A 12054-nucleotide genomic window follows, 5' to 3' on the forward strand; every position below is an offset into this window, starting at 1 on the left:
GGTTCGATTGACATAATTGGGGCTTATGCTATAACCGTTGCACAATTTTACCCACTCTCACACCTCTCGGTAGAGAAAGTGACTTTGCCCAATTGACTCTCTCGAGACCAAATGGGTAGGCAAATTAGACCAAGCAACTAGGGTTCAAGTAGGGTAATTACTCTCTCGAGGTTTAACCCGTTAATTGGGACTATTATTTCTCATGAGTCCATCCCAATTTCTTGTTGGGTCAATTTTGGGGTCATAGACTCTCTTTCTCAAGAAGAGTTAAACCCACAAAGCTTGAATCAGTGTTTGCAACCACCAATTCTAGATTAAAACATAAAATCAAACCAAATAGCTAACACCCATAGTCAATCTAACACTAGATGGCAACACCCATCAATTACCCACACTAGGGTTGAGCCACAACCCTAGCTAATAAGTTTAGCTACTCATGCTAGACAAAGAAATTGAAGAAATAGATGAAGAACTAAACATATTAATTAATTGCTAAAATTAAACTACAAGAATCTATCGTAAATGTAAAGCAAAAGTGCCAAAAATGGCTACAAATATCGTTCTCAGGAGCGCAGCTCACGTCTGAATAAAAAAGATGACCAAAAATGGTAAAATGTTCTATTTATACTAGGCTGGAAAAACTGGACAAAAATACCCCTGCGGGGTCTGTGCAGGCCGCACTAAATGGACCGCGGCCGCACTAGGCTCTTTGACTTTGACTTTTGCTTCCCTGAACTTGGACTCCGCGGACCGCGTAGAATGGATCGCGGTCACGGAAAGAGCTGGCACGGTCCACGCAATCACGACCGCGGACCGCATGGCATTGGCTTTGCAAACTTTCATCTCTCTGAATCTCATGATCGCGGACCGCACAAAAGAGTAGTGCGGCCACGGAACCTTCACCGCGGACCGCGAGATGTATACCACGGCCGCGTTGCCTCTAGCCTGGTTTACCAACTCTCTGCACGACCTAGTGCGGTCGCATTCAACTTTGTGCGGTCCGCACTAGACCTTCTTTCCTTAGATTTCTTGGTCTTTGATACTTGAGTAGGTTTCACTCCTTTTTGAGCCGATCTTTGACATTTCGTCACTTTGTCGATCAAACCTTCAATCAAGCATAACTTGTGAGCCTTTTAGGACTATTTTGTAACAATATATGATCAAAGTATAGGCAAGTAGGGGCATATAACATGTTAAAATCCTAACTTATCAATAGCTCCTTGGAGTGCCTCATGTATAGTACCAAATTTGTTCAAAGTTATTTGGCTAGAGATTTCATGCTTAAGCCTCGCCAAAAATCTAGAAATTATGAATCTTCCATTATCATCATGATTGGCTCTAACCCTAGTGGCCTCCAACTCTTTAAAGTAAGCCTCCACATTCTTGTTTCCTTGCTTCATATTGTAAAATTTGGTAAGGAAGTCATTCACATACTCTTTGGGCACAAATCTTGCTCTTATAACCACCCTAAGAAACCCCCAAGAATCAATAACAATATCTTCATTTCTATTTCTATCCTATTGCTCTTTCTCCCACCAAGAAGAAGCATAACTAACAAGTTTAGAAATGGCATGCTTGAACCTCTTTATATCGGACACATTGTTAAGCTCAAACATCATTTCCATTTGTATTTCCCATTCTAAAAATTTCTCGGGGTCACTACTTCCCTTGAAAGTAGGAAGTGAAGTCTTGATGTTATTAAGACCCCGGTCTTCTTCATCTCCTCATCTTCTACCATGTTCTTCATTACCAACATTTCCATCATAAGCATCATTCAAGTTTCTACCTTGATAGTTCCTACCATGCCTTCCACCTCTCCCTCGAAAGCCTCCTTGTCCATTCCTTCTAGGTTGGATTCTAACTGGTTCATCATATTGCTCGTCATAGTCCAAATCATCATCAAAGTCATTTTGCGGTTGATGTGGCCTAAGAGGTTGTTGTTGATGCTCAACTCTTGTTTGTCTACCTTGTGAAAGTGGACCTTGTCTTGGTAGATGATTGTTATCAACTTGTGATTGGTTGATTAGCCTTGCAATGTGTGGTGCGGTAGGAGTAGAACTATTTTGTGGTGTTGCACTAGTTCTCACTCAAATTTGTGGTGTGGTGCGGTAGGGACCTAATGGTGATAAGCCTTTCCATTGGTTAAGAAGGTTGTCAAGAGACTTGACCATATTTTCCATGTTGTCAACTTTCATAATCAAAAGTTGTAAAGCCTCCAAAATGGTCTCATTAGAGACTCCCTCCTTTGGAGTTGAAGTACCTCCAATATTCAAAGACATAGTACCTACAAATAAAGAAAATAAGTTAAAATAAAAGGACCTTTTCCAATTCACTCTCTTAGTGTATCCCTCAAAAATTGCACTCAAATTTTACCATTCGTGTATCGCTCTTGTGCCCTCGACTTTTAGGCACACACTCTTGTTCAACTATATTATGTGGTATCGGGTCGATTGGTTCGGGTTCGGAGTGGTTTTGGAGAGGTATGAGACACTTAGTCTCTTTTGAATAAGCTTAAGTTGGAAAAAGTCAACCGAATGTTGACTCATGTGTAGAAGGTCTCGAATGTGAATTATGATGGTTCGGATAGCTCCGTTAGGTAATTTTGAGCTTAGGAGCGCGTTCGGAATGTGGTTTGGAGGTCCGTGGTTGATTTAGGTGTGAATTGGCGAAATAGGAAATTTGGCATTTTCCGGTAGGTAGTGGAAATCTTGATATCGGGATCGGAATGGAATTCTAGAAATTGTAGTAGGTCTATAGTGTCATTTGTGATGTATGTGCAAAATTTCAGGTAATTCGGATGAGATTTGATAGGTTTTTGGATCAGTTGCAGAATTTGGAAGTTTTAGAATTCTTAGGCTTGAATCCAAGGGTGCTTTGGTGTTTCGATGTTGTTTTGAGTGTTCCGAAGGTTGGAATAAGTTTGAATAGTGATATGTGACTTGTTCGTATTTTTGGATAAGGTCTCGGGGGCCTCGGGATGATTTCGAATGGTTGTCGGAAAGTTTGGAAATTAGAGAATGATGCTGAAGTTGCTACTTCTGTTATAACCGCATCTGTGGTTTGGGGACCGCAGGTGCGACGATCGCAGAGTGAGGAAGGGCCACAGATGTGGTTTGGCATCGCAGAAGCGGAAGCTGCGACGCACCTGCGAGCCCGCGGGTGCGGTGGACTGATCGCAGGTGCGGATGAGCGATTTTAAAGGAAATTCGGCAGAAGCGGAGGATTTTGTGCAGATGCGGCCCCACAGATGTGTAATGGGGACCATAGATGCGGAAGGGCTGGGCAGAGTGTATATAAAGGCTTCTTCGCGAATTTTTGGTCATTTTTCACCATTTTTGGCCGAGATTTGAGCTTTGGGCTGCGATTTTCAAGAGGAATCAAGGACTTTCAATGGGGCAAGTTACTTGGGCTTTATTATTTGTGTTTGTGATGATTTTTCCATTGTTTAATCATGATATTATAGGAAATTAGGGAAGAAAATTGGGAGATTAGGGCTTGAGTTTTGGAGAGATTTGAGTGGTGATTTGAGGGGCCATTTGAGGTCAGATTTTGATGTTCTTGGTATGTATAGACTTGTGAGAGGATAAGAATTCTATTGATGTGATTTTTATCGAATTCCAAGGTGGGGGCTTGGGGCTTGGGTTTGACCAATTTCGGGATTCTTGATGTAATTTGATTATTTTCGCGTGGGCTTTGTTCCCTTAGCATATATTGATGTTACAATTCTGATTTTGGTTAGATTTGGGGCATTTGGAGGCCGAATCAATAGGCAAGGGCGTCACAAGCTAGAGTTTGGCTTGGCGTGAGGTAAGTAACGCTTCCAAACTTGGTTCTAAGGGATCGAAACCCCGAACTATATGTTCTATGATTATTATTGAGGTGATGCAAATGCCAAGTGACGGGCGTGTGGGTGTGCACCGTGAGAATTGTGGCCTGGGTCATACCATGGCATCGCTTAGTGGCTCTTTCTTGCTGATATCTATGTTGTAATTTTGGGATTAAGTTAATGAGCTGCAAATCATGCTAATTATCATGTTAAGGCTTCACGCCAATACTGTTGAGACCCGAGAGGTCGATTCTTGCAGTCATGTCATTAGCTTCATTGATATTCTGTACTCAGTCTTGTTCATGCATATTATATCATGCCTCAGTCTCGATTATTGTTATTTGACACATCATATCATTGTTTGGGCTAGTATCATGACATTTTGAGCTTGTGTGTGTGAGACTAGAGAGTAATGACTGAGTGAGGCCGAGAGCCTGATATTGAGTGACAGTATGGGATCGGGTTGCATGCCTCAGTGAGATATTGATCATGCCTTCATTGGCTTAGCGCTTAGGCTAAGAGAAGCCCCTCCGGAGTCTTTGCACCCCCAGTGAGTGCAGTTGATGATATTGAGGGATGGATCTTCCGTGGACATGGATCTTGTCCGAAGTATTTATATTTGGAGATGGAACTTCTCAAAGGCTGGAATGGCCTTCCTCGGTACTAGATGACTGTTGTTGGTAATGTGTATATATTCTGGGATGGATCTTCCCTGGGCCTTGTGAACCATATGCAGTACCGAGTGGTTGTGAGGTTGTTATTTATATTATCAAGAGATGGATCTTCTCCATAGGCTGGAATAGCCTTCCTCAGTACTGAGTGACTATTGTCAAAGATATATATATATTTCGGGATGGATCTTCCCTGGGCCGTACGAGCCATATACAGTACTGAGTGGATGAGCATTTGAGATTGTAGGCACATGAGGCACTCAGTATGGTGCATTGCATACAGTATGTGCATTGACATGTAGATGTAGCAGAGTTACACTCCTTTACCTTGTTCATACTTGCTCTGTTTTACTGTTCGAGTTGCTTATTTAATTGAAAGCATGCCTACGTTTCTGTACATTTTTCTGTTATCTTTAAGGAAGTTGAGTTCGTCACTACCTATCAGTCCAAAAGTTGGACTTATTACTTACTGAGTTGGTGTACTCACATTACCCCCTGCACCTCGTGTGCAGATTCAGGCACTTAGGATCCAATGGCAATGGTTGATCGAGGCTTCTGACTTAGAAGATTATTGAGGTACCTGCACGGCGTTCGTAGGCCTTGGCGCTCCACCTTACTTTCTAGTTGTATTTCAGTTGTTCCCTGAGACATTATATTAGACTATGTATTTTCTTAGACGCGCATGCACTCAGTGACACCCCGATTTTGGGCTGGATTGTATTTGTTCTTTGAAATTCTTATGTTTCAAATAGTTTTTTAACTGTCAAAAGCTTCCGTAAATGTTTTCAAACTTATTATTACTGTGTTGATTGTTGAGTTGAGGCTGGCCTAGTTTCAAGATAGGCGTCATCACGACGGGTTGGATTTTAGGGTTGTGATAAGTTGGTATCAGAGCCTAGGTTACATAGGTCTCATGAGTCATGAGCGGGTTTAGTAGTGTCTCGCGGATCGGTACGGAGACGTCTGTACTTATCTTCGAGAGGCTGTAGAAGTTTTAGGAAATAAACTTCACATTCTTGAATTCCTATCATGCGACATTGATTCAGATTGAAGCTTAACTCCTTGAATTTCTTCAATGCATTTATGTGCGTGCATGAGCATTCGGTATCAGCTGTGCATCGATGGTTAGTGATTTCTTGATCGAAGGGCAAGATGTGGTTTCTGTGTGTTGATATTGGGCCAGTCTGGAGGACTTGAGGCCGGATTTTGCCTATAGCTTGAGCGCTTAGGAGTTATTTGTGTGAGCACGTGCTTCTAGATTTATATGTTTGGTAGCGTCCCTATTAGTGGAAGTGATGAAAGGATGCCTATGTGATGAGTATGATGTGACTGCGAGATGTGTTCATATGAATTGACTATGACAAGAAGGGTTTGCTTGAGGGTAGAAAGAACTATTTGGTGCTTGATTTCCATCGCGATTTGACATATAGCCCCGAGTTATGGGTGTGTGAAGGATTTTTTCATGTGGTCTAGTTGGGGAATGGAGTAGATTTCATGTTACAAGATGAGTTCAGACTCAGGAAGATTTGGTGATTGCGTGATGTTTATGGCGGTGGAAAGGTATAAAAAGAAGTTAGTTTGAGGCGGAGCAAGTGGGTTATCTCCCACGGAGTGTTTTAAAGTTGTGTGATCCCTATGTTATTTGTTGAAAGTCCTCTTTTACCAGTTAATTATATGTGCTTTAGTTTGAGTTTGGATCGCGTATAAGAGTTGTCTTGACTGTTATTAGGATGAATGTGATACTTGCAGATGATTTGAAGTACTAGATAGTTTGTGTTGCACGAACTTATGAAGGATTTAGTTTAACCTCACCCCAGTAGTAAAGTATGGACATTATGAGTTATGTGTGTTTTGACCTATGGCTTTGAGCCAAGTGGGGGAGTCTGCTATTGATTAGTTTATTTCACGGTTATGTGTTGTATTGGTTTCAGATTGAGGTATACTAGTGAATCAGTTGTGACTTGTAGGGGTTGAGATCGAGGATGGCTCGAGTAAGGAATTTTTAATAAAAGATATGTCATGTTTTATGGGTGAATGAGAATCACGGAATGATTTGATTTGTTACTGGTGAAGATGTACGATGAGTAAAGCAAGAATTTATTTGGTTGCATTAAGGTGGGGTTACTTCCATAGGTGTTGTTGTTCTAATGGGCACATGTCGCTCGATTCAGTTGATCAGTTTAATTGAAACCTAAGTAGAGTGGATGACTCTCGAGGATGGTTTTAATGGATTCAAGATTTGGAGATCTTCAGAAGGGGTATTTGGCCAGAAACTAAGGTTTACATGGGAGGGTGTCAAGACTTGTGGCATTTTTATATCATTATGGATTCTATACATCAGTGTCAGGAAGGTGAAGGTAATGGTTTTAGATTCGCATGAAGTCTCTTCGGGGTAAGTATTTTGAATGTAGTACTTTTGGGAATACTTAAGAGAGCATTCAACGGCTTATGAGTCTTAAACGGTGTAGTTTTATGCTTGAGTCTTGTGTGGTGAGTCTGGGTTGAGGATTGTGGTATTATGGCAAAGGGAAAATATCAATTTGAAGGAAATTTAGAAGTAACTTGGATAACTAGGACAGCTTGATAGTAGGCCGGATCAGCATGGTAAGGGATATGATTAGTCCTATGGGTGCTTATGAGGTAATGAGTTTCTACGGGTGCTTCGTGGCAATGCTCTTGGGTTTTTGGTGACTCGCATAGCTGGGTCGAGTTAGAAGGATTCAATCCTGACGGTTTGGTTTTGTGACATTGGAAGTCGGAGAGTTCGTGATGATTTCTACCACGGTTAGAGATGTATATTTTCTACTGGTTTGAGGAGCATGTGATGTATATCAATTTTCTTCTAGATTGGATTAAATGGAAAGTTCTTGGCTAGTGGAGTACGTAACTGCTTGTGGCTCGGAATGGATTATGAAGTTCTCATATTTGTCATAAGATAGCATGGTATATAAAGTATGTTGTGTAGGGTTGAGATTTGCATGTGTAAGGTCACGGTTCTGTTATAAAAGGAAGGCCATAAATTCTTAGGCAGCACGGGCAGCTTCAGATTACTAGGTAAATAATATTACAAATTGGTACGGTTTGATGAGGGTATGCATTTCAGAAAGGGCAATATGTTTGAGTTGAAGGTACTTCCTTGGTATTGCGGCACTCTCTTGTTTGATCGACTGCTGATATTCAAGTCTGCTGGTGGCACAAAAGAATTTTAGGAGTATCCCTTGCGGAATGATTGGGTAGAGATGTGTTATGTATTCAGATGGTAGAATTGGGATCGGATATGGTGCATGTGCTATATGGATTTAGGGACTGGGAGTTCTCATAAACAGGTTATGTTATGGTTGTGGGTCGCATGTATCGGCCTTGTTTAGGGACTATCTGGGGTTTAGAGATTAGGGTGTAGCCTTTTTTGCTTAGTATGTTAGTTTTTAATGTGATGGCTATGCTGGGGATGCCATTGATTGAGTGGCGAGATTCGACGGATTATGTTCCCAGTAGGGTGATTTTTCATTTTTGAAGACCCAACGGATGATTGGGAAGGTTGTCTTTCTTATCTGGTCTTCGTGAGGGATGTCAGTGCATTGACTCCTGCCATTGATTCAGTTCCGGTGGTGAGAGATTTTTCGGATGTGTTTTCTACTGCCGGGCATGCCACCGGACAGGGTTGTTGATTTCGGTATTGATTTGGTGTCGGGCACCGTATCGTATGGCACCAGAGGAGTTAAAGAAGTTGAAGGAGCAGTTTCAGGAACTCCTTGATAAGGGGTTAATTAGTAGGTCAACATGGATATGTGTTCTGCATCAAGTCGGCTTTGTTGACACCAAGTTGCTATTGTTGAGGGATGTGTTGATTCGATTGTTATTGAGCTTATTAGTGTTCTGGGGTGATCTATCAGTTACCTTTCCGTGTTGTGTGGAGTTAGGATTTGTTGGTTATAGGCACATATGGTGCAGTTCTATTGGGGTCTCATAGTGGAATTCGAGCAGGAAGAGTATTGGGTATTGATCGATAGATGACGTATCGGTTGTGTCCTTTCGGGTATGTGCATGGTAAGGTTACACAGCAATTTGATGATTTTTGGAACAACTCTAGGCACGTTCGAGGACTAACGTATGTTTAAGTGGGGGAGGATGTAACGACACAGCCGGTAGTTTTATGAATTTCACCCCCATTTCTCCCATTTCTGCCTCTTTATGTCTTGTTCATATGTGGTATCAGGGCAGTTGGTTCGAGTTCGGAGTGGTTTTGGAGAGGTATGAGATACTTAGTCTCTTTTAAATAAGCTTAAGTTGGAAAAAGTCAACCAGATGTTGACTCATGTGTAGAAGGTCTCAGATGTGAATCCTGATGGTTCGGATAGCTCCGTTAGGTAATTTTGGGCTTAGGAGTGTGTTCGGAATGTGGTTTGGAGGTCCGTGGTTGATTTAGGTGTGAATTGGCGAAATTGGAAATTTGACGTTTTACGGTCCGTAGTGGAAATATTGATATCGAGGTCGGAATGGAATTCTGGAAATTGGAGTAGGTTCGTAGTATCATTTGTGATGTGTGTGCAAAATTTCAGGTCACTCAGATAAGATTTGGTAGGTTTTTGGATCGGTTGCAGAATTCGGAAGTTTTAGAATCCTTAGGCTTGAATGGTGCTTTGGAGTTTTGATGTTGTTTTGAGTGTTCTGAAGATTGAAATAAGTTTGAATAGTAATATGTGAGTTGTTCGTGTTGGATGAGGTCCCGGGGGCCTCGGGATGATTTCGAATGATTATCAAAAATTTTGGAAATTAGAGAATGCTGCTAAAGTTGTTGGTTCTGTTATAACGTACCTACGGTTTGGGGACCGCAAGTGCAACGATCGCAGAAGCGAGGAAGGGCTACAAATGCGGTTTGGCATCGCAGAAGCAGACGCTGAGACGCACCTGCGAGCCCGCAGGTGCGGTGGACTGACCGCAGGTGCGGATGAGGGATTTTAAAGGAAATTCCGCAGAAGTGGAGGATTTTGCGCAGATGCGGAAGAGCTGGACAGAGTGTATATAAATGCTTCTTCGCAAATTTTTGGTCATTCTTCACCATTTTTGGTTGGGATTTGAGCTTTGGGCAGTGATTTTCAAGAGGAATCAAGGACTTTCAATGGGGTAAGTTACTTGGGCTTTATTATTTGTGTTTGTGATGATTATTCCATTGTTTAATCATGATATTAGTGGAAATTAGGGAAGAAAATTGGGAGATTAGGGCTTGAGTTTTGCAGAGCTTTGAGTGGTGATTTGAAAGGCCATTTAAGGTCCGATTTTGATGTTCTTGGTATGTATAGAATCGTGGGAGGATAAGGATTATATTGATGTGATTTTTATCGGATTCGAGGCATGGGCCTGGGGGCAGGTTTGACCAATTTCGGGATTCTTGATGTAATTTGATTATTTTCGCGTGGGCTTTGTTCCCGTAGCATATATTGATGTTACTATTCTGATTTTGGTTAGATTCGAGGCATTTGGAGGCCGAATCGATAGGAAAGGACGTCGCGGGCTAGAGTTTGGCTTGGCGTGAGGTAAGTAATGCTTCCAAACTTGGTTTTGAGGGCTCGGAACCTCAAACTATGTGTTCTATGATTACAATTAAGGTGACGCAGATGCCAAGTGACGGGCGTGTGGGCATGCACCGTGAGAATTACAGCCTGGGTCATTCCATGGCACCTCTTAGTGGCTCTTTCTTGCTGATATCTGTGTTGTAATTTTGTGATTAAGTTAATGAGCTGCAAATCATGCTAATTATCATATTAAGACTTCACGCTAATATTGTTGAGACCCGAGAGGTCGTTTCTTGCTGTCATGTCATTAGCTTCATTGATATTCTGTACTCAGTCCTGTTCATACATATTATATCATGCCTCAGTCTCGATTAGATTTATTTGACACATTATATCATTGATCGGGCTAGTATCATGACATTTTGAGCCCGTGTATGTGAGACTGGAGAGTAATGACTGAGTGAAACCGAGAGCCTAATATTGAGTAACAGTATGGGGTTGGGCTGTATGCCGCAACGAGATATTGATCATGCCTTTGTTGGCTTGATATAAAGCTTGGGCTAAGAGAAGCCCCTCCGAAGTCTTTGCACCCCCAGTGAGCGCAGTAGATGATATTGGGGGATGGATCTTCCTTGGACATGGATCTTGTCCGAAGTATTTATATTTGGAGATGGATCTTATCCATAGGCTGGAATGGCCTTCCTAGGTACTGGATGACTGTTGTCAGTAATGTGTATATATTCTGGGATGGATCTTCCCAGGGCCTTGTGAGCCATATACAGTACCGAGTGGTTGTGTGGTTGTTATTTATATTATCTGGAGATGGATCTTCTCCATAGGCTGGAATGGCCTTCCTCAGTACTGAGTGACTATGGTCAGAGATGTATATATTCCGGGATGTATCTTCCCTGGGCCATATTGGTGCATTGCATACAGTATGTGCATTGACATGTAGATGTAGCAGAGTTACACTAAATACCTTGTTCATACTTGCTTTGTTTTACTGTTCGAGTTGCTTATTTAATTGAAAGCATGCCTACGTTTCTGTACATTTTTCTGTTATCTTTGAGAAGGTTGTGTTCGTCACTACCTATCAGTCCAAAGGTTGGACTTGTTACTTAATAAGTTGGTGTACTCACGTTACCCCCTGCACCTCGTGTTCAGATTCAGGTACTTTGGATCCAATAGCGGTGGTTGATCGAGGCTTCTGACTTAGGAGATTATTGAGGTACCTGCACGGCGTTCGCAAGCCTTGGCTCTCCTTACTTTCCAGTTGTATTTTCCTTAGACGCTGATGCACTCAGTGACACCCCGGTTTTGGGCTGGATTGTATTTATTCTTGGAAATTATTATGTTTCAAATAGTTCTTTAACTGTCAAAAGCTTCCGTAAATGTTTTTAAACTTATTATTATGGTGATTGTTGAGTTGAGGCTGGCCTAGTTTCACGGTAGGCGCCATCACAACGGGTCGGGTTTTAGGGTTGTGACAAGTTGGTATCAGAGCCTAGGTTACATAGGTCTCACGAGTCATGAGCAAGTTTAGTAGAGTCTCGCGGATCGGTACGGAGACATCTGTACTTATCTTCGAGAGGTTGTAGAACCTTTAGGAAATAAACTCCACATTCTTGAATATCTATAGTACGACATTGATTCAGCTTGAAGCTTAACTCCTTGAATTCCTTCCATGCATTCGTGTGCGCGCATGAGCGCCCGGTATCAGTTGTGCATCGACGACTAGTGATTTCCTGTACTTTGTGTACTCATACTATGCTTCTGTACTTAATTGTACAGGATCTGAGGCAGGTGCATTTGGCTACCCTACTGGTGCGTATTGTTGATATTTGTCCGAGAATCCACGGTGAGCTGCTCCTTTCCGATGCCATTCAGCAGCCTGATGGAGTCTCTCTTTTGTTTTTGACTGTCTATTCTATTTCAGGAAGTAGGATAGATGTATTCTTTTGTATATTCTACTAGATACTCATATACTTGTGACACCAGGTCTTGGCACACACATTAGTAGACAAATCTTTCGTATGTAATCACT

General features: G+C 41.9%; 1 protein-coding gene across 2 annotated transcripts in view; it reads right to left on the minus strand.

Annotated features, from left to right (window-relative positions):
• Positions 1-12054, minus strand: part of LOC104245577 (F-box protein At2g02240-like) — a 57273-nt gene that overhangs the window by 14103 nt on the left and 31116 nt on the right. The gene's annotated exons all lie outside the window — the stretch shown is intronic.

Source organism: Nicotiana sylvestris, chromosome 1 (genome assembly GCF_000393655.2).
Source record: "Nicotiana sylvestris chromosome 1, ASM39365v2, whole genome shotgun sequence".
Classification (NCBI taxonomy): domain Eukaryota; kingdom Viridiplantae; phylum Streptophyta; class Magnoliopsida; order Solanales; family Solanaceae; genus Nicotiana; species Nicotiana sylvestris.